Source organism: Hemitrygon akajei, chromosome 1, assembly GCF_048418815.1.
Source record: "Hemitrygon akajei chromosome 1, sHemAka1.3, whole genome shotgun sequence".
Taxonomy (NCBI): Eukaryota; Metazoa; Chordata; class Chondrichthyes; order Myliobatiformes; family Dasyatidae; genus Hemitrygon; species Hemitrygon akajei.
The window spans coordinates 169,440,661-169,460,432 of record NC_133124.1 but is presented as its reverse complement, the minus strand read 5'-3'; positions in this window follow the sequence as shown (position 1 = coordinate 169,460,432).

Sequence of the window (19,772 nt, the reverse complement as noted above, 5' to 3'; positions counted from 1 at the left end):
AGGTCCGGGACTAGGCTAGGACTTAGGGTCTGGAGGCTAGGACTTGGAGATCGGGGATCAGAGCCAGGATTCGGAACATAGACCTTGGACTTGATACTTGGAATACAACAGACAGGACCTGATATTTGGAATACCACAGCCAGGACCTGAAACCTGGAACACCACAGACAGGACCTGAAACTTGGAACACCAGAGCCAGGACCTGATACTTGGAACACTACAGCCAAGGGACAGACCGGAACATGGAAAACCGAGCCGGGACCCCTCCTTAGGTACAGGACGTAGGGCTGGGACACATTACATATAGCATACAGCCAGGACACCTCCTTGGATATAGGACGTAGGGCCGGGGCTTTACACAGAGTCAGGACCACTCCTTGGGGACAGGACATAGGGCTGGTACTCATAGACAGAACACAACGACAGTCCATTCGAGTAGCGGCAAACGGCCTGCCTACTGAGCGGGATACAAGGCGGCAAAACAATAGACGGTATTATAACTGGGCTCAAGTTTGCTCCAAGCAGCGGGAGCTCTTGACTCACCCTGGCGTGTTAACCTGGCAAATGAAGGCGGCTTGCTGGCACTTGCTGCGGGTGGAGTCTTGACTTGCTCGGGCAAGAAACAGTTGGCTCCGGCTAGATGACTTTGGCTCGCACTGACTTCCTTAACGCTCTCGCGCCGAATGGCTGAAGCCAGAGACTTATAAACTGCCGGTTCGGTCCAGTGCAAATTCCCTTTAATCACCAAACCCGAGTGACACGGGAAAACCGGGAATTAAACGGAAACAATGAGTCAACGGTCCGGATCGAAACACAACCTAGGTAAATTTAAAGGGAACCCAATCCGGACCATGACAAGACTTGATAGAGGTTTATAAGATTATGAGAGGCATTATAGAGTGGACAGATAAAATCTGTTTCCCAGTGTTAAGGTGTTTAACCAAAAGGCATGATTTGACTGAGAGGGAGTAGATTCAGCGGGAATATGAGTGGCAAATTTGTTACTCACAGTCGCCGATGCCTGGAATGCGCTGCCTGGTGTGATAGTAAATGGAATTCCTTTAGAGGCTTTTAAGAGACGCTGGCACTGCCTCATGAATGTAAGGAAGATGGAAGGATGTGCACGTCATGTAGAAGCGAAATATTAGCGTCAGTGTGTTTTGGAGTTGGTTTTTGCTGGCTCCGATGGATGTTTCATAATAGCATTGTAATATGCTATTATAATAATACAGTAAAATTATTCTTTTAATAAATATATATTTCATGAGGGCTTCTCTGCAACCATTATTGCCAAACAACCCGGTTTACCAAATTAATCTCTTAGTAGGAACGATCATGTACGTTGTCTGTCTGTCACCGGCTAATACATGGGAAAGTAAATACTCTAAACACTTTGATAGAAAACGATGCTTTCATTTATATTGTGGAGTATTCCAGACCGTTGACTAATATTTTATATATTTTGGAAAATACATTTCGAGATATATGTATCTGTTCCAAGATGGGAATAAGTACGAAACGAATATATATTCTTTTATGCATATACTTTACACAGTGGGATGATGAAGCTACTCACTTCCGACCCCACCCCTTCTTCGACGACTTGTTATTCTATGAAAATATACCGAAAATAAAGCCATAATCTATATTTCGTGTAATGGAAATATTTTGGAGCTGCTAATGCACTGTAATGTAAATGCTTTTCATCCGACTAGAGCAATATATTTAAGAAATACAATTATTTTTCATACTTTCAGAGAAGACTTGGAACTATTATGGATAGGGCTTACAATAAAATGTGTTTGTAATAAGTAACGGATGCAAAAGTCAAAGGAATATGACCCACGGTATATTGCTCATAACCTATTATTGTCATTTTCCTTCCATGGTCCAGATTTGCTCTGTTCATAATCGGAAATCTGTGAACGTTATAACAGAATCTCTTCTTATTCCGGAACCTAGATAGGTCTTCTCTTCCTACGACTCTGATGATTTGTTTTCGGTATGTTGTAAATGAACGGAAATACGATATCGTGCAGATTTTATTCTAGCAGTTGCCAGAACAAAAATAATTATCTGTCGAAGTAAATTTGGCAAATATTGTAGATGGAAGGAACCGGAAGGACAAAGGATTGGTTAGTCTTGGCCAAGGTAAAAACATAGTGAAAATGCAGGCAGTTGCAATCAAGGAAATCCCTGCAGTAATGTAATGAATACACAGAAGAAATGAATCTGGGGCGCAAGCAGAATGGCATGAGGTAGCAGCAGCTGAAAGGAAGATCCGAAGAGATGTTGTATTAAGAGGTGTATGTGTGTGTGTGTGTGGGGGGGGGGGCGACAGGGATAACTGTAGAGTGAATAATACTTTTCACAAAAGAAAGTTTCATTCGTTTTATGGAAATCAGAATATGCGCAGTGTATACATGGATATTTTGCTCCTACATTTACCAAAGAGATAAACGTGAATATTTTGAATGGACGAAAAGTAATTTCAGTGAGGTTGTGTATTTCTTGAAAATCGCATTAATGTAGGGAAGCACCCGTTATCTAAAAATCGATTAAGGACATTGACTGCCAGGAAACATTATGCACGGAAACTCAGTGAAACTAAAAATTAAGTTGCGAGAGGCCTGGCTGAGAGACTTGCATCATCGCTTCCCATGGCTGAGCTTTGATATACGGAAAGCAGTGATTGTGTGCCGTGACTTTAGACTGAGTAAATAAATTAATGGAAACTACAGACCATCAAATATTCTGTGGAAATAAGTTACCGGAGAGAAGTCTGCGGAATAATATATCCGTGCTTCTGGCATGATGGGGGTTAACGAGGGGTAATCAGTATGATTTTGTCTGACGGAAATGATAGAACCATAAAGCCATAAGATATAGGAGGAGAATTAGACTATTTGTCCTATCGAATCTGCTCCGCATTTCATCATGGCTGATCCAAGTTTCCTCTCAGCCCCAATCTTCTGCTTTTTCCATATCCATTCATGCCCTGTCCAATCAAGATCCTTAGCGACCTCTGTCTTAAACATACATAAAGACATGGGCTCCACAGCTGCCTCTGGCAAAGAATTCCAAAATTCATCAGTCTGGATTAGGACATTTCTCTTCATCTCCGTTCTAAAATCATGTCACTCTATCTGAGGCGGTGCCCTCTAGTCTTAGAGCCTCCCAACATAGTAAGCATCCTCTCGGCATCGACTGTATTAGGTTCTCTCACTGTTCGACAGGTTTCATCTGCATTCTCGGGAATACAAACCCAGAAAAACACACAAAATTCCAAGTGAAACTCACCAGTGTTTTATAAAGTTTCAACATTCCATCTTTACATTTATATTCCAGTTCCCTTGAAATTAAAACAGACTCGACCTGCAAATTAACCTTTAGGGAATCCTGCACAAGGACTCTCAAGTCACTTTGTGCTTCAATTTTCTTTGTATTTTCGCTCCAGTTCGAAAACAGTCAGTCCCTTCATTTCTTCTATCAAAGTACATGACTATGCACTTCCCGACGCTGTATTCCATCTGTAAATATTTTGCCGAATTTCCTCATTTGTCTAAGTTCTCTGTAGCCTCGTTAGTTCCTCAAAAATACCTCCCACATCGCGTATCTTCATATCGTCTGCGAACTTTGCAAAAAAAAATCACTAATTCCATAATCCAAATTATCGACAGGAATGCAAAAACGAACAGCATTAATTCTAGACAGCCGACCAGAAACGCCTTCCTTTATTCCCACTCTTTGTCTCCTATCAGACAGTCGCTGTTTTATCAATGCTAGATTTTTCCCCCCTGCAATGCCATGTATTGGTAGCTTGTTAAGCAACTTATCAGAAGTTTTCGGAAAATCCAACTGCAGAATATCGACCGACTATCCTTTGTCTATCCTGCTTGTTATTATTTCAGAGAATTCCAACAGATTTGTCAGGCAAAATGCTCCGTTAAAGAAACCCAGCTGCCTACGGCCTATTTGATCATGCGCCACCAAGTACCCTGAGAGCCCATCCTTAATAATCGACTCCAACATTCACCCAACCACGATGTCAGACTAGCTGCCCAAAAGCTTCCTTCCTTCTGCTTCTCATCGCTTATTGAAGAGTGAAGTGATATATGCAATTTTCCAGTCATCTAAAACTTTACCAGAATCTAGTGAGTATTGAAAGATCCAATTATAATATGATGGAAGTTACTCCTTCTTCTCCGTCACTCCAGTTTGGTTCCCAGTCCCCCCCCCCCAGTAATTCTAGATTAAACTCTCCCGAACAGCCAATATGTACCACACCCTCTCTATGTTCTCCTTCGCATTTCAAGGTATCGTTGACGCGATCAGAAGCATATCGGACCTTGGTACCTTGTAGGCAAGCTACCATCTGCGTTTCTTTCCTGCGTCCACAGAATCGACTATCTGACCCCCTAACTATAAAGTCCCCTATCACTGCTGCCATTCTCTTCCTTTCCCTACCCACCTGAGCCGTGGGGCCAGACTCTGTGTCAGAGCCGCGACCTCTGTTGCTTTCCCCAGGTAGGTCGTCCCCACCAAAAGTAGTCAAACAGGAATACTTATCATGTGCTGACAGGTCCTCAAGTAAAGTAACCAGTCTACGTCGATACCTCGATTACAATATAATTCAACGTGCACGTAGTGCTCAGGACATGTAAAAGATAAACAGTAAATAGTCAACCGTACAGTTAACAGTAAACAAATCACTGCCCTAGTAAGAAGATCTCTGTTTTGGGAGGCGTTCGTTTTTCTGACAACCGGAGGAAGAATTCATTATACAGTCTGGCTGTCTAAGTCCTGATGCTCCTGTAACTCTTTCCTGATTTTCGTGTGTGTGAGATGATGGGATGCGCTTTAGAGCTCGTCGGGAATGTTTAGGACCGTTTGTATACAACACTGCCTGCAAAATTCACAAATAATGAGGAGTAAGATGTGAGCAGTTTTGAGGCACTTATCCAAGTTAAGATGGGCTAGTATTGGAAAAGGTGCAAAGGATTTTCACGAGATGAAAAGGTTAACGTAAGAGGTGCGTATGATGACTACGGGTGTGTCCTCGCTGGCTGTAGCTTAGAAGAGTGAGGTTAGATCTCATTGAAACATGTCACATGTAGAATGCCCTAAATATAGTGGGTGGGGACAAAATGTATCTATAATGTTGGGGTCCAGGGGCGGAGAGCACTGCCTTAGAATAGAAGAGCGTGCTTTAAAACAGAAATGTGTCAAAATTTTATTAGCTAGAGGGTCGTGACTCTGTGGAATCATTGACAAAGATAGCTTTCGAGGGCATGTCCCTGGATATATTTAAAGCGGTCATGATAGGTTATTGAGTAATAAGGGCGTGAATAGTTACAGGGAAAAAGGTGCGCGAATGAGTTTGAGAGGGATAATGAACCATCCATATTGTACGGCGGAGCAGACGCAGTGGGGCGAATAGCCTAATTTTTGATCTTTGTCTTAAGTCTTAATGTCAAATTAGTAACGGGGTCCAAATTAGCAAACGCTTCAAACGATCAATATAGGCCGTTCAGCTGCTTCAAATACAAGACCTAAGCAAGCATTTCCAAATTATTGGTGGTGAATGTTGTTTGTTGCAGAGGCTATACTTCAACCAGGCATAATAAACCATGTTCTTGAAGTTCGAATGGGTTTTGTCAATAAAACCTTTCTGCGGAAATGTTCTTTCACATGCTTCAGTGTCAGTTGGCAGTACTTTTTTATTTGTATTGGTTGAGCCCATTCGTTGCAACCGTGAATGGGATGCTGCATGCTATTATTTTAATTATTTTTAGGATCATGGTTATGTCATGGCCCTGGCTGGCATTTCCCACCTTTTTCCTTTCCTCCCTAATTGGTCCTTAATTGATTCCCAATCTTTCCCAATTCCTCTCAATCACCAGCAGCTGGTTTCCATTAGCCACCGGAGGATAAGACCCCGACAGCTCCGCTCAGCCCTTGCCAGATTGTTGGTCGACTCTCAGAAAGAGTAGAAACTTGCTCCACGTCTTCAACCCCGTATCTCTTTGTGAATTAAGCCTCTCTAGTTCTGACTCAGCCTGGTCTCGATTCTGCGCTCGCTACGGAGATTCTGCCTCCTGATCCTGCCTCCGTGTCATAGTCCTGCACTTGGGTACGTTTTCCCTGCCACGTCCTTGTAACAGAACAATCTGGCCAGCCACAAACCCAGCGGACTCGGATCCCGTGCAACAGGCCTCGCCAGTCAGGGCCAGTTGCTGGGCGCCCACGACCAATTTCTCCAGGAAGTTGCGGAACACCTCCATACGCTGCCCACAAGTGTGGGGAAGGTCAGTGAGCGGGTGGACCGGCTGTCCGTCTTCCTTGGTCCGCCTCAACCCCCGAGAACTCCGGCCGACCCATCCGAGCAACCTGGACTATCTGTGCGCCTGGAACCGTCAACAAGACCCCCTCGAGAGCCGTATGTCCCCGAACCAGAACTCCACGCCGGGGACCTTGGGAAGTGCCGGGCTTTCTTACTACAGTGCTCTCTGGTTTTTGAGCAACAGCTACGTACAGCCCGGACAGATCAAAGATTGCGTACATCATGGGGTTGTTACGAGGGGATGCCTTATCATGGGCCACCGCGATCTGGGACAACGGGCTAGAGATCTGTTCCTCCTTTTCCACCTTCATCTCCGAAATGAGGAAGGTTTTTGATCAGCCCATTCGTGGGAGGGACGCCGCAAGGCGCCTTCCGACTCTCTGTCAGGGCTCTCGAAGCGTAGCGAAATACTCCGTAGAGTTCCGAACTTTAGCGGCCGACTGTGGGTGGAAGGACAAAGCACTACAGGAAGTTTTTCGACGGGGTCTCTCCGACAAGATAAAAGTTGAATTAGCGTCCAGTGATGACGCGAAGAGCCTGGACGCTTTGATCGCTTTAGCCACCAGGTTAGATAACCGACTTCGAGAACGTCGGAGAGAGAACGCCGGTCGCCCCGCTCCTCTGGGCATCCTACGGCCCACCTTACCATCTTCGGCCAGCCTCTCTTCCCCGTCTGCTCCTAGTGTTGCCCCCACTCCAACGGTTCTGGTGAATCAGTCAACACTTCCTTCAGTTCCCCAAACCCGGATGCAGATCCCAGCTACAGTAACCTACAACCAACAGTCCCTGTCCTTGCCTACCTTGATAGACTCCAGTGCTGAGGGGAATCTGTTGGATGAAGACGTAGCCGCCCGGGCCGGAATCTTTCGAGAACCACTCACCACCCCCGTGGAGGCCCGGGGTCTGGACGGTAGGCTGCTGGCTCGGGTAACCCACCGCACTCCGCCTTTAACATTAGTCCTGTCCGGTAACCACCAAGAGAAGGCGAGATTCAATCTAATCCACTCGCCTCGATCCCCGGTTGTACTAGGATACCGATGGCTGGTTCACCACAATCCACAGATAGACTGGACCACCGGGCGGATAGCCAGGTGGAATCCGGCATGTCACGCCCACTGTCTGCAGTCGGCCCCACCTCCCAGGGAGGCTCCGGCGACTCCGCCGGTCTCTGAAGAACTTGACCTCTCCCGGGTACCTGCTGAATAACACGACCTGGGACAGGTGTGCAGCAAACAACGAGCACTTGCCCTGCCTCCGCACCACCCTTATGACTGTGCCATCGACCTCCTCTCTGGGGCCCCGCTGCCCACCAGTCGCCTGTATATCGCGACCAGAAACGGAGGCCATGGGGAAATACCTGGGCGAGTCCCTCGCAGCGGGCCTCATCAGGCCCTCTTCCTCCCCTGTGGCCGCCGTGTTCTTCTTTGTGGTGAAGAAAGATGGATCGCTTCGCGCCTGCATCGATTATAGAGGCTTGAACAATATCACCATTAAGAACAAGTACCCGTTACCTCTCATTAGTTCAGCTTCAGACCCGCTACACGGAATGGCCATCTTTTCCAAGCTGGACCTACGGAATGCCTACCACCTCGTTAGGATACGAGAAGGGGATGAGTGGAAGACAGCCTATAACACCCCTCTGGGCCAATTTGAATGTCTGGTTATGCCGTTTGGCCTTACGAATGTCCCCGCCGTTTTCCAGGCCTTCATCAACGATGTGTTAAGGGTCTTCATGAAATGTTTCGTGTTCGTCTATCTAGACGACATTCTGATTTTTTGTTTCCCGCAGCCTGCAAGAACATGTTCGGCATATCCGTAGAATCCTTCAGAGGCTGTGGGAAAGCCAACTGTTTGTGAAGGCAGAGAAATGTGAGATTCATGTCCCTTCGGTCAGCTTTCTAAGATACAGCATCGAAGGCGGGCAGGTGAGAGCGGACCCCGAGAAGATCCGTGCGGTGGAGGAATGACCTAGGCCCACGACCCGCAAGCAACTCTAACGGTTCCTGGGGTTCGAAAACTTCTACCGCCGTTTTATCAGGGACTACAGCCGGGTGGCCGCCCCCCTGACCCGGCTTACCTAGCCCTCCACACCCTTTTCTTGGGACGCCGAAGCGGAAGCGGCATTCAATAGCTTAAAGAGACGCTTTACCACCGTCCCCATCATAATTCATCCGGACCCATCCCGACAATTCATCTTGGAGGTGGACGCTTCAGATTCCGGGGTAAAAGAAGTCCTGTCCCAACAGTCGGGTACGGACGAAAAGGTTCACCCCGTGCCTTCTTTTCCCGCCGATTGTCCCCCGGGGAAGGGAATTATGACGTGGGAAATCGAGAATTATTTGCGGTCAAACTGGCGTTGGAATAATGGAGGCACTGGTTGGAGGGGGTAGAGCACCCATTCGTTGTTTGCACAGATCGCAAGAACCTGGAGTACATTCAAACCGCCAAGCGCCTGAACCCCCGCCAGGCCCGTTGGGCATTATTCTTTGGGCGATTCAAGTTTACCATCACTTACCGTCCAGGGTCCAAGAACGGAAAGCCGGACCTGCTTTCCCGCCAATATGACCCCAGGGAGGACACCTCCAGTCCAAAAACTATCATCCACCCGTCCTGCGTGGTGGCTTCCCTCACGTGGGAGATCGAGTCCGTGGTAAAAGAAGCCCAACGAGATGACCCGGACCCAGGTAAGGGACCCAGCGATCGCCTCTATGTGCTCGAACGCGTCCGATCTCAGGTCCTCCAGTGGGGTCATCTGTCTAGATTTGCCTGCCACCCCGGAGTTAATCGAACCCTGGCACTCCTAAGAAGACATATTTGGTGGCCCTCTATGGAGGCAGACACACACAGGTGCTGTGTGTATAGAATGTCTATATCAATTAAATAAGTTGTTCTTGCTTTTTGTAAATTTATTTTCGAATGTTTAACCTGGATTGCCCGATCTGTAATAACTGATCAGCTGTAATATAATTTGCAGGACTTTTACTCTAAAACTGGATCAGACTTGTATTTAGTGTGAGGCATGCTCTCTTTTATGCGTTTGTATTTGAAAGCGATACTTGATGAATTCTGTTTGCCACTTGATTGTGCCTGTGCAAGTAATCAGTTTGAGTTGAAATCCTGCAGGATCCTGTAACGCGTTGAACTGTTTTTGGTTTCTCTTGTCATTTTGCCCATTGATCATTTTGGATAATTTATTCTTTTATTGTATGTTCCCGTAATGCCACAATGAAATCGTCAGTTTATGGGAAAACGTCTCCAACTCTGGGTTTTGTTATACGCTCATTATTGACCTCGGCTTTGCAGAAAGACTTCTTAAGACTTGAAATAAATTCTGTCGAAGTCTTCCCTTCATCGCACTATGATCTATTGTCCGTCAAGGCATGGAGGACCCATCACGAACCCCCACAGTATCCCGTGATCCTATGATTTCAGTATCTGAGACCGACGTTCCTGCACACTTTAGGGAGAACCCAAGTATCCGTCCCAGACTGAGTATCAGTACAAATATTACATACCAATGATGATCGATTGGCTGGACTGTTCATTGAGACTGTCCTTCGGCAGTATGAGCTACAGAACTGCTTCAAGCTAGCATAAATTATATCGGGGCTCCATCAAACACGATGACCTGCCTTAATGACTATTTTCCAGTCACACGCATATTACACATTGAAAAGTTCTTTCATAAGTTTGTGACGAAACATATCAACTGCGACCTGAGAAACAACTTGGATCTGCCCCAATTTGTCTAGCGGAGCCAAGATTTTATGTACACTGATTGAATGTCCAAGTGGGCGAGGACTTCATTGATTATTTTATGCTTAGCATTGTCTTATTGTCTTGATTCAGTTAAGCACCTACATCGGTTGTATTGTATTATGCTGTACTCTACGTTCTACAAGCGGTATTGCACCTTTCATATGTTTAATATTCTGCACCTATCTCGTGTAAAGTTAGTTTATATCATTAGAAAATCATTTTTAATTAATGTTTTAATTTTTATTTAATGTTTTAATTAATTGCTTATCTTTACGGATGAAGGTGCATGCAGTTTCAAATCGTCCAAGTATAGAAGACGTTTCATTGTATAATTTGTTTGGTTGTCTCTGACTGATACCCTGCTTTTCCCAGTTCCCCAGTAGAGGGCATTTGTTACTATATAAAATCATAGGGGGTTTAAAGAGTCTTCCCGGAAAATGCTTTGCTTTCTTTTGATAACAGTTGTTCTTTTCGGGTGGTAAATATATAGGGTAATTATTGTTGCCAATGTTTCTTCATATGTTTGGAGAAGGAAGACTAAGAATCGGAGCGGGAGTGCGGCGGGAGCCAATTTGGTTTTTTTTCTTCTTCTCATCGGAGACAAAGAGAGTCGGGTCTGCGCAGGTGTGTGACGTCGGGCAGTGAAGCGCGGAAGATTTAAACGGGACACAGCCTTCTTCAGCGGGCAGCGGAGTTAGCCGGGAGCAGAGTGAGGGCTTAAGGGCTTGGACTCAAAGGAGTTAGGCGGAAACGGGAGAAGCAGGGTAGGTAAGGTTTCAATTGTTCCTGTTATTTGAGGAAAGGGGGAAGTATGAGTGTGAGGGCAGATTGTTTTTCTCGGTGTCGGATGTGGGAGGTCCTGGGCTCTCCTAGCTTCCCTGACGTCCACATCTGCACCAGGTGCGCCGAGCTGCAGCTCCTAAGGGATCGTGTTAGGGAACTGGAGCTGCAGCTCGATGACCTTCGTCAGGTCAGGGAGAGTGAGGAGTTCATAGGGAGGAGTTCATAGGGAGGAGTTACAGGAAGGTGGTCACATCGGGGCCATGGGAGGCAGACAGGTAGGTCACGGTTAGGAGAGGGAAGGGGTAGAGTCAGGTATTAGAGAGTAGCACAGTGGCTGTACCCCTTGACAATAAGTACTCCTGTTTGAGTACTGTTGGAGGGGACAATCTACCTGGGCGAATCAACAGTGGCCGTGTCTCCGGCACAGAGTCCGGCCCTGTAGCTCAGAAGTGTAGAGAAAGGAAGAGGAAGGCAGTACTAATAGGAGACTCGATAGTTAGGGGGTCAAATAGGCGATTCTGTGGACGCAGTTAGGAGACCCGGGTGGTAGTTTGCCTCCCTGGTGCCAGGGTCCGGGATGTTTCCAATCGCGTCCAAGATATCCTGAAGTGGGAAGGTAAGGAGCCAGAGATCGTGGTACATATTGGTACCAATGACATAGGTAGGAAAAGGGAAGAGGACCTGAAAGGAGAATATAGGCAGTTAGGTAGGGAGTTGAGAAGAAAGAACGCAAAGGTAGTAATTTCGGGATTACTGCCTGTGCCACGCGACAAAGAGAGTGGGAATGGAATGAGATAGAGGATAAATTCGTTGCTGAGGGATTGGAGCAAGGGGCAGGGATTCAAGTTTCTCGATCATTGGGACCTCTTTTGGGGCAGGTTTGACCTGTAAAAAAAGGCCGGGTTACACTTGAATCCTTGGGGAACCAATATCCTGGCGGGGAGTTTCGGGAAGGCTACTGGGGAGACTTTAAACTAGAATGTTGGGGGGGGGGTGGGAATCAAATTGAATGGACTAGGAAAGAGGAAGTTAGTTCTCAAATGGAGAAAGCTAGTGCGAGGGAGGATGGGCAGGTGACAGAGAAGGGGAGTGCTCAGACCGAAGATGTTGCGGAGAAGGAATAAAAGCATAATGAAGTTGTTTGCACCGTCAGTCATAAACAAAGAGTAAGAGGGGGATAGTTTCTTAAATGCATCTATTTTAATGCTAGGAGCATTGTAAGAAAGGTCGATGAGCTTAGAGCATGGATTGATAAGTGGGAATATGATATTGTAGCTATTAGTGAAATATGGTTGCAGGAGGGCTGTGATTGGCAAGTAAATATTCCTGAATTTCGTTGCTTCAGGTGTGCTAGAATCAGAGGGGCAAGAGGGGCAGATGTTGCATTGCTTGTCAGAGAAAATATTACAGCGGTGCCTTGGCAGGATAGATTAGAGGGCTCGTCTAAGGAGGCCAGGGGTGTCAAACTCATTTTAGGTCACGGGCCGGATTGAGCAAAATGCAGCTTCATGCGGGCCGGATCAGTCGGACGAGTGCGAACGCAGCTTTCGTTGCCTCCGTTTGTTCAACCTGCTCTCATGTGTCTCAGACTCTGCTATAACTACAAAGTGTTTCACTTTACAAATTCCGTTTCTTATGAAGAAGACTGCCGAGCAAGACTGCCGAATAAACACTAAAAACCCTGAAAACCTGGTACCTGAATAAACTCAGCATTAGCCATATCATACGCCATAGGCGCTTCGATTACTGGGGCCAGCTTTAATAGTAATTAGATATTATCTTGCGGGCCAAAGATAATTCCACCGCAGGCCGGATTTGGCCCGCGGGCCTTGAGTTTGACATATATGAAGGACGCTATTTAGGTGAAATTGAGGAATGGGGAATGTGTAGTAACACTTATAGGGATGTATTATAGAACACCTAATTGGGAGCGAGAATTGGAGGAGCAAATTTGTAAGGACAGAGCAGATATTTGCAGTAAGCACAAGGTTGTGATTGTGGGAGATTTTAATTTTCCACACATAGACTGGGAAGCTCATTCTGTAAAAGGGCTGGGTGGTTTGGAGTTTGTATAATGTGTGCAGGATAGTTTCTTGCAGCAATACATAGAGGGACAAACTAGAGAAGGGGCAGTGTTGGATCTCCTGTTAGGGAATGATATAGGTCAGTTTACGGAAGTATGTGCTGGGGATCACTTCGGGTCCAGTGATTACAATGCCATTAGTTTCAATATAATTATGGAGAAGGATAGGACTGGACCCAGGGTTGAGGTTTTTGATTGGAGAAAGGCTAACTTTGAGGAGATGTGAAAGGATTTAGAAGCAGTGGATTGGGACAATTTGTTTTATGGGAAGGGTGTAATAGAGAAATGGAGGTCATTTAATGGTGAAATTTTGAGGGTACTGAATCCTTATGTTCCTGTTAGGTTGAAAGGAAAGGTTAAAAGTTTGAGAGAGCCATGATTTTCAAGGGATAGTGGAAACTTGGTACGGAAATGAGAGAGGTCTACAATAAATATAGGCAGTTTGGAATAAATGAGATGCTCGAGGTATATAACGAATGTAAAAAGAATTTTAAGGAAGAATTTAGAAAAGACTTAAAGAAGATATGAGGTTGTTTTGGAAAGTAAGGTGAACATAAATCCAAAGATTTTCTACAGTTATATTAATAGCAAGAGGATAGTGAGGGATAAAATTGGTCCCTTAGAGAATCAGAGTGGACAGCCATGTGTGGAGCCAAAAGATATGGGGGAGATTTTGAACATTTTTTTTTCTTCGTTATTCACTAAAGAGAAGGATATTAAATTGTGAAAGGTAAGGGAAACAAGTTGGATAGTTATGGAAACTATGATGATTAAAGAAGAGGAAGTACTGGCGCTTTTAAAGAATATAAAATTGAATAAGTCAACGGGTTCTGACAGATTATTCCCTAGGATCTTGAGGGAATTTAGTGTAGAAATAGCAGGGGCTCTGACAGAAATATTTCAAATGTCACTAGAAACGGCGATGGTGCCGGAGGAATGGCGTATTGCTCATGTAGTTCCATTGTTTATAAAGGGTTCTAAGAGTAAACGTAGCAATTATCAGCCGGTAGGTTTGACGGCAGTGGTGGATAAATTAATGGAAAGTATTCTTAGAGATCTTATATATCATTATCCTGATTACAGGGTCTGATGAGGAACAACAAACATGGATTTGTGCGTGGAAGGTCATGTTTGACAAGACTTGTTGAATGTTTTGAGCAGGGTACAAGGAAAGTTGACGAGGATAAAGCAGTGGATGGTGTCTATATGGACTTCAGTAAGGCCTTTGACAAGGTTCCACAAGGAAGGTTAGTTCGGATGGATCAAACGTTAGGTATTAATATTAAAGTCGTAAAAAGGATTCAACAGTGGCTGGATGGGAGATGCCAGAGAGTAGTGGTGGATAACTGTTTGTCAGGTTGCAGGCCGATGACTAGTGGTGTGCCTCCTGGATCTGTACTGGTTCCAAATATGTATGCCATATACATTAATGGTCTGGATGATGGTGTGGTAAATTGGATTAGTAAGTATGCAGATGATACTAAAATAGGTGTCGTTGTGTCAAAACTTGCTGAGAGATTTAGGCCAGTTAGAAGAGTAGGCTGAAAGATGACAGATGTGGTTTAATGCTGATAAGTGATGAGTTGCTGCATTTTGGTAGGAATAATCAAAATAGGACATTCATGGTAAATGGTAGGGCATTGAGGAATGTACAATACGCACAAAGTGTACCGAAACGTGGTCAGATTGCTCACAGATATTGTTTGACTTACTGAGATTCTTCCGCATTTTAATGTTCGTTTCCAGCTCCTGTAGCATACCTTATGCTTATAATAAAGAATAAAGATCAGGGGAAACAATACTACTACTACTACTACTACTACTACTACTACTACTACTACTACTACTACTACTACTACTACTATTACTACTACTACTACTACTACTACTACTAATAATAATAATAATAATAATAATAATAATAATAATAATAATAATAATAATAATAATAAACGTATATTCTGTGACAAAGCTGCGAGGACCCGTGAGACAAACAACAGAGAATTACTGGCGACATATTATCACAAGGAAGACCCCGGTAAGTGGATAGGGGTGACGATGATCAGTCAATTGGCTAAAGAGATGTCCTGTATCTCCGTGTGCGAAATGCAGTTTGTGTAAGTCTTGGTCCAATGGAACAGTTGAATTTAGCAACAATGTGGACTTTAGCATGTGATATATTAAGCTGATTGACCACTCTGAATTATTTAGAACAACCAAAGTTTATTCACAAGGATCAACAGATACATCTTGAGTGACTCGAGTTCCATCTTGAACTTTGAATCCGTGGGATATCGTCGTTTTTTATGTTTCTACATAGAAACATAGACACGCTACAGCACAAAACAGGTCCTTCGGACCACAACGTTGAGCCGAATATGTCCCAACCTTAGAAATTACTAGGTTTACCCATAGCTATTATTTTTTCTTTGCTCCAATATATCAATCCAAAAGTCGCTGAAAAGACCTTATTATGTCCGCGTTCACCACCATTGCCAGCAGCCCATACCGCGCATTCACAACTCTCTGAGTAAAAATAGCATACCCCTGACATCTCCTCTGTTCCTACTCCCCTACACCTTAAACCTGTGTCCTTCTGTTGCAACTATTTCACCCCTGGGGAAAAATAAAGAAAAACTTCTGAGTATCCACACGATCAATGCCTCTCATCATCTTATACACCTCCATCTGGTTACCCCTGAACCTCCGTCGCTCCAAGGAGAAAAGGTCGAGTTCACTCAATGTAATCTCCTAAGGCATGCTCCCCAAACGAGATAACATCCTCTTAAATCTACTTTACCCCCTTTCTGTGGCTTCCATATCCTTCCTGTAGTGAGGCAACCAGAACTGAGCACAATAGTACAAGGAGGGTCTGAACAGGGTCGTATATAGCTGCAACATTAACTCTCGCCTCCTAAGTTCAGTTCCACGATTCATGAAGTCCAATACACCGAATGCTTTCCTAACCACAGAGTCAACCTGCGCAGCTACTTTGAGCTTCGGAATGACTCGGACCCCAAAATCCCTTTGATCCTCCGCACTGCCAAGAGTCTTACGATTAATACGGTATTCTACCATCATAAATGACCTACCAAAATTGGCCACTTCACACTAATTTGGGTTGAACTCCATCTTACACTTCTCAGCCTAGTTTTGCATTCCATCAATGTCCGCCTGTAACTATTGACAGCCCTCCACACTATCCACAACACCTCCAGCGCTTGTGTCACCAGCAAAATTACTAATCCATCCTTTCACTTCCTCATCCAGGTCATTTATAAAAATCAGGAAGAATAAGAGTCCCAGAACAGATCTCTGAAGCACTCCACTGCTGCCCGAACTCCATGCAGAATATGACCCGCCTACAACCACTCTTTGCCTTCTGTGGGCAAGCCAGTTCTGGATCCACAAAGCATTGTGCCCTTGGATACCATGGCTCCCTACTTTTACACTAAGCCTTGCATGGGGTACCTTATCAAATGCCTTGCTGAAATCCATATACACTTTATATACGGCTCTTCCTTCATCAATGTGTTTAGTCACATCCTCAAAAAATTCAATCAGGCTCGTAAGGCACGAGCCTGTCCTTGACATATCCATGCTTACTATTCCTAATCATATTATACCTCTCCAAATGCTCATAAAGCCTGCCTCTCAGGATTTTCTCCATCTACTTAACAAACACTGAGGTAAGACTAACTAGACTATAATATCCTGGGCTATCTGTACTCCCGTTCTTGAATAAAGGAACAAAATTCGCAACCATCCAATCCTTCGGAACCTCTCCCGTCCCCATTTATTATACAAAGATAATCGCCAGAGATTCATCAATCTCCTCCCTCTGTTCCCACAGTAGCCTTGGGTACATCTCTTCCAGTCCCGGCGACTTATGCAACTTGATGCTTTCCAGAAGCTCCAGCACTTCCTCTTTCGTAATATCTACATGCTCGTGCTTTTCAGTCTGCTGAAAGTCATCACTACTATCAGCAATATCATTTTCCTTAGTGAATACTGAAGCAAGGTATTCATTAAATACCTCTGCTATTTCCTGCGGTTCCATACACAATTTCCCACTTTTACACTTGATAGGTCCTATGCTTTCACGTCTTATCCTTTTACTCTTCACGTACTTGCAGAATTCCCTGGGTTTTTCCTTAATCCTTCCCGCCAAGACCTTCTCATGGCCCCTTCTGACTCTCTTAATTATCGGAGTTTCTCCGATTTACTACCGCCTCGAAGCAGATGATGGTAATTTAGCGATCTAACAATACTTTCACTTTAAAATACGGTAAGTGGGGAGGAAGATTAACGGATTTAGATGTGTCTACGCACTGTCGTAAGGAAACTGGCAATTTTCTTTAACTGTGTACTATTACACCTTTTCTCTGAAATTGGTGATATGGTCAAATAGAGGTATAAAGATCCGCTTACCTTCATTACATGGAATATTTTATGTAATATTAGGGACGTCATGTCAACTGGGGCAGAACGGAAAGGGCGGATCAATTACCCTAACGAATACATTGGAATTTTCATGAACAACTGTCTCATTAACATTAGTTCGTAGCGTATTTCTTCAACTTTGAATTTCAGATTGCGTAGTTTTGGGACCTGAATTCTTAACAACATGCTTTGGGTAAATGACGGGTTCAAGAATTTTGTTAGAAAAACCACAAAGTGATATTCTTTCGATATCGTGTAACCAGAGATACCGGCCACGTGACAGACGCACTGCCAGCTAGCCGGTCGGAGAACACACCGCAAGCCAATCAACATTTGGTCCCTCCCAAATAAACACTGCACACCTAAATTACTGATTGCCTTAATTGGATTATCTCGCCCAGCCCCATGCTTTAAAAGGTGAGACATGTGCCTGGCTCGCTGTCTCTTACAGACCACCTCATTGAAGTTAAGTGCATTGATTTATGTTTGGGAAGGTATTTCGTTTGTCCTGGTAAGGGAGCCGCAGCTATCCAAGGTCAAGGGGGATAGCTGTCGTAGTGATTTTACCTTGTTCTTTTCATGTGTAACGGAACCCTGTCCCCACACCGCTTTCTGTGTATTGTGCAACCGACACGACCTTCCCCACACGTGTTATCCCTAAGCGTTTTTGTGAGAATATTGTAGTTGCTTGTGTTGACCCGACTTCCCCTTTAATAATACATTCCTTATTATTAAAACTGTGTGTGTCCAGGCCTCTGCTGTTGAGACTCAAAGAACCAGTTATTTTCCATCACAACACTTGGCGCTGCGAGCAGGATATCACCACTGGTTTTGGCTGGACACAAGCACACGGGATATTGTTCCGGAATAAGTGGAAGAAAGCCAGTGCAGGCACCCAGGATAAGATCCCCGGGTGGGCTGATGAAAAGGAGGGATTTGAGAGTCTGGCCAGCATGCTGGCAGACCACGGAAACCTGTGGACTGGTCTGAGCAGTTAGAGCCCCTTGGAGAGAAGACCGTCATGTGGTCCCCCTCTTGAAGGAATTAAGGTTCCCCAAAGCCAAGGGGAGTCAAAGGGGTGCCTTCTGGTTGTTTGCGTCCCTGCTGAGACGCCAGGTTAGAATTACTGATAACCTGCAGCACTTGTGCGGTCAGAAGGACAGGGAAATTGAAGACCTCAGTCAGCGTTGTTGCACACTGAATGAAGCAGCACAGGCTGCCCAGGCCCGAGCCAATGACCTTGAAGTTAGGGGAACTGAACTTGCCTGTCGCCTCATAAAACTTCAGCAGGCCAGGGCAGCCCGTCGGTCTGGCTGGCAGCCGGACCCATTAAAGATTCGAGCCTTAGTCCAGTGCGGCGACAAGCTGGACGCAGGGCTGGGGGATGGGGACTTCTGGCTGGATAGTGACGACAAGGGGGTGCCCGAGGAGCCGGGGTCCCACAACCACTCTTCCCCCTTCTCACCCAAGCTCCAACATGCCCGACCCGTCACCACGCTGTCCCAGGTTCACCGCAGGGAGGAAGGGGACGAGGGGGAGACGCCCGGACCTTCCCATCGTCACTCCGAGACCACGGAGATCCGGAACTTCTCACCCAAGGAGCTGACCCAACTGGCGGATTGGTGCCGCCAACGACCAGGCGAGCACCTGGCAGCCTGGCTGCTCCGGCTGTAGAACGAGGGGTTCCTAACCTCAGCCTCTCCCATCAGGAGGCAAGCGCATTGGGAAGCCTCTCTGACCAGCAGAGCACAAGCAATGCGCTGCGGGCACCACAAGCAGAAATCCGCGACGGCACAGCCCTGTGGGATCGGGTAGTGACCGCGGTACGAGCTCGCTATGCCACACTTCTGGAGTGGGATCTACACGGGCGCCCGCAATGGGGTACGGTCAGTGAGGGCACCCGGGTTATCAGGGAATGGGCACTGGTTAACGGCATCTATCAGGATGCCTGCGACCGTAACTTCCTTAAAAACACACGAGTGACCGGTGCCCTAGCGGGATACTTGGTCACTACCGCGCGCCCCGATCTGAAGTCTGTAATCCTGCCTCTCATAGCACCAGCCAGCGGTAGGACCGTACGGGATGCCATCACCCTCGTGGAGGGATTTGAATATATGCAGAGGGGGGCACCTACGCAGTTCCGTAAGACCGAGACAAGGGCCCTCGACACTATCCCTCTCAGATATACACGCAGGCTGCTGTACACAGAACTGCTGCGTGCAGGGGTGGATCGTAACCATATAGATGGCATCCCCACCCCCAACATATATGCCCTGTGGAAGGAGCATTGCAGGCGGAAGACTAGTTACAAAAAGACCGCCAGACCTGATGCAGGGGGCGCCCACAGCCCCCAGACCGCCA